Below are 4,428 nucleotides of genomic sequence, written 5' to 3' on the forward strand. Positions count from 1 at the left end.
GCATTCCACCTGTTTAATCTGTGCGCTCCGACGGGGTGACAATCATTACTGTATAGTCGCGCTTTGGAGTGCGCGTGCATTCGGCCGTGCGTCGTCGCACTATGACCGCAGGAGAAACGAGGTCCAGACAGATTTTTGTGCATCCCACCTGAGCACGGACTTCACCTGCACTGACAGTCGCCTCGCTGCCATCTTCATTTGCGCTCTCAGCCATGCTTCCTCTGTTTTGACTCCAGCTGGTTACGTCATCAAAAAGAATTGCGCGGTTGGCCGTAGACTACAGATCTATATCATAGGACAAATTTATATAGTTTCTACCGTATATCATTTATATCGCGCATTCCTACTATATACAGATCAGTTTACTTGTGAATGTGACTTTTGAGACTTTCTTCATGCTCCAGATTTAAAGCTGGCACACCTGCACCCAACTRATGTACATGGATAACTTCTGTTCTGTTATCTGAGTTACTAAATATACTTTATCACAAAAAATAAGGACATTTGTTGTAACAATGCTTCTTGGCAATAAATCTTATAGCGGGCACCTGACTGGCAGCACCTGTGGGTACCAGAAGCTCAAAACAAGTGTCARWATCAAGAACAAAATAAGYTGTTTGGCAGAGAGGATTAATGCGTGATCCTTACAAATTTGGCATCATTTAAAAGGGGAACTAACAAGCTTTCCAACACTACATGATTTATTGCCAAGAAACTTTGTTACAACAAAGAAATCATCTACCAAACACAAATTGACTTACTTTTTTGTGCTAAGCATAGTATAATCCTGTTTGTTCCCACCACCAGTAATTGTTGCCTTAATCCTTTCTAAATGTATGTTTAGCTCATATTTACTTCAGAGGTTGGACCGTACGGTGSTCTAAGGACTAGGGGTGAGAATCACTGCTTTAAATATTGACCAACACCTCAAGAACTTCTCTGAGCTTGATGAGATATTTTCAAATATCATATTGACTTAGTTTTATGTTTTTTAGTGTTGACTTTGGAAGCCATTGATTCTTTGCCATCTATCAGATAACATGTRTTAAAGAAGTGGTTCTCAACCCTAATCCTCAAGGRCTCCTGTCCTGCATGTTTAGATGTTTCCCTGATTTGACACACCTGGTTTGAATGAATGAGTGATTAACAATCTTCTGTAGACCTGCTRAATAGCAGGGAAACAATTAAAACATAAAGGATATGGGGTCATTGAGGACCAGGGTTGGGAACCACTGGTTTAKAGGTTAGGAGCCACTGTGCCAAGTGAAAAAAAAAATCTTGTTTCCCAATAACAATGTAAATTTGATGAGGCTAAGATGTCCCAGCTTTTCACCAGCCTTGAATGCAGCATTCTAATCTATTCTAAAGTCAAACACACAGGCACGCTGATCTGTGCGCTGCTGATGAYTGATCTGTCTGCAGCAGGTGATTCTTGCATGCTCATTTGACAGTTTATTACAGCATATTTCTGATTGTGCAGTTTGAAATGTTTACATTGGAAAAACACTAAAAGGGGGGAGAGTCAAAATTTTAATGAACAAAGAGTAAAGAAATTTTAAAGTTTTAATTTTTGGAAATGTGCATGAGATCATCATACATATGACGTATCAACTAATAATCATATAAGTCTGTTTTTTATATGTTTTTTTTTCTTACAGCACTTCATCTGGAGCAGCCATATTTTGATGGTTATGGAAAAATAAACTCGTTAATAGTAATACTATTGTTTCAGTCCTTAAATATGGACCTTTTGTTAATCCTGGACACAAATATGCAAATATGTTTCATTTGCTTACTAATTCTTGGTCCCTTTTTGTTTAATATTTCCTCTTTTAAATGTATTGAATGTGGTGGTTTTGTGAGTCGAAGCTAATTTTACGTTTGTGTGTAGAGTTCAGAGACAAATGTAGAAACAAAGCGAGCTGTAGACTCGGGAGAAGTTCCCTGTAATGAAGCATCTCTGGGGTTCTAATTACACTAGCTTCAGAATATTRCTTCCTCATAGCGCGGCACAATAGTACGTTTCATCCAGCCATTACAGCTGAGGGGAGAGCCATTTCTTTTATCCAAGTAATTCCTTTGGCATTGGTGATTTATGTGCTGTCACACCAAGGAGCCCGTGTTACCAAGCAGGTCGTCCATACGTGCATGACAGCACAGGTGAAAGGGAGGACGAACACGGCRGAGCCATCGACACTTCGGGCTTTGAGCAGCCAAAGAGGCTTAAATACTTCACAATGTAACGGCAACAGATGGAGTATTCAGTTGAAGCTAGAATAAAGCAGTGGAGTATTTCTTTAAAAAGCCATTTCGGCTTTGGTGTCAAATGTCAGCCAAAAAAAAGTAAAATATGTAGTTTTTGTGTCTAGCATAGCTTTCTGAGACAGCTGGACAAACRGAACCATTGGTGTTATTATAGTGATGCGTTGTTCTCGTCGTGACAAATCAAAATGTGTCCTAAGAGGTTTTCATACTGACTGTGGTGGTCGGAGGAAGGCGAGCTTCCCAGTGCTCATTTATGTGTATGAGACTCTGCTGGTGACAGKGGGGATAGATCATGAATACAAGCAGCTGAAATGAGTTTTGCTCCGTACGTGTCTGGCCTCACAATTCCACAAAGAACAAAACTTTTGTCCAAACCAAAACAGTGGAGGAGATTTTGTTCTGCATCAGTCTGGGAACACTGGGATTCCTCTGTGAACCTGGAGGATTTGGATGAGGGAACAGATAAAGCTTGAGGCTACTGAAAGTCATAACAACTCAGCTTTATGACTCAGATCCAGATTAAGAGATGAAATAAAAACTGTCACTGTATTAATAAATAAAAAAAGCAGCAGTAACTCTCGAGTCATTTCTGTTTGGTTTGTGTTTCTCACATGGTTGTGGAGGACTTTTGGGCCACTTCTCTTTCCAGTGTTGCTTCATTTCTTTAAGATTTGCAGACAGTTATTTCTACTYAAGAGCTTGCCACAGCCTTTCAATCAGGTGGAAGTCTGGTTTTTGACTTGGCCATTGCAGTACTTTACAATTGTCGTTTTTTAGTCAATCTGTTGTAGATTAAGTGTATTTGAGATGATTGGGCCTCATGCAAGAACATGTTCGTATTTTGGAGAAAATCCAGGAGTCGCTGGAGGGATTATGTTTCCCCTCTATCCTTGGAATGTCTCGGAGTCCCCCAGGACGAGCTTTTTTTTTCAACTCAAAATATCTTCAAACTAACAAAATATAAAGTTATTAGGGAGGAAAACCCGTCTGGATAACAGCAGACTGACTGCTTGTAAAATAAACGACAGGTCTGGACCACTCGTGAATTTTGTTAGTATCTGAAAAAATTTTTAGAATACGAAAACATTGGTGAATGCCACAAATTCTCCTAAATCACTTGAACGCATAACTTAAGAACAAATCTGTGCGTACGAACGGTTCTTGCATGAGGCCCATCGTTTTGTTGCGTCAATTTGGTCTCAGCTTCAGCTGACAGCCCCATGTTTGAATCCAGATAACCTGATCTACAGAGAAGTTTATAGTCAGTCATGGAGTTATACTTTTTTATTTATTATTTGTTCATTTATTTAATCCATTTACCATAAATAACACAAAATTAATAAAAAAATCCCCAAGTTACTAAATCAAAAGGGTGCAGAAAAGAAGAAACAACCCATTATTTATCTGCCCGTTATTTAAAAAGAACTTTAAACTTGAACTATCTCCAAATTTGGAAAAATTAAAAAATAACAGCAATTCAGCCAAATAACAACAATCATAAATGACTCTAATTCTCGCTACAAATGATGGATTTAAACTTATTTGGAAATGGCCTTGTAAAATTGATGGACAGCAACAATTTCTTCTTTTTTTAAGTTTTCCGTCCGTCCGTTTTCTGCCGCGTATCAGGGGTCGGGTCGCGGGGGCAGCAACCTAAGCAGAGAGACCCAGACTTCCCTCTCTCCAGCCACTTGGGCCTGCTCGTCCAGGGGAATTCCAAGGCGTTCCCAGGCCAGCCAAGAACTATAGTCCCTCCAGCGTGTCCTGGGTCTGCCCAGCACYTCACCAGGGAGTCCAACTCTCACCGGAAACAAGTCTGACTTACTACCGGCAATGCGGACCAAGCTCTGGCACCGGTCATACAGGGGCCTAAGAGCCAGTATCAATGGACCTGGTACCCCATACTCCTGGAGTACCCCCCACAGGAGTCCCCGAGGGACACGGTCGAATGCCTTCTCCAAGTCTACAAAAAACAAATAGACTGGTTGGGCGAACTCCCATGCACCCTCCAGAACCCTGCTGAGGTTGTAGAGCTGGTCCGCTGTTCCACGACCAGGATGAAAACCACACACGCATATATATATATATATACACTCACCGGCCACTTTATTAGGTACACCACGCTAGTAACGGGTTGGACCCCCTTTTGCCTTCAGAACTGCC

This window comes from Austrofundulus limnaeus, unplaced genomic scaffold (assembly GCF_001266775.1).
Source record: "Austrofundulus limnaeus strain Quisiro unplaced genomic scaffold, Austrofundulus_limnaeus-1.0 Scaffold0, whole genome shotgun sequence".
NCBI classification, from domain to species: Eukaryota; Metazoa; Chordata; class Actinopteri; order Cyprinodontiformes; family Rivulidae; genus Austrofundulus; species Austrofundulus limnaeus.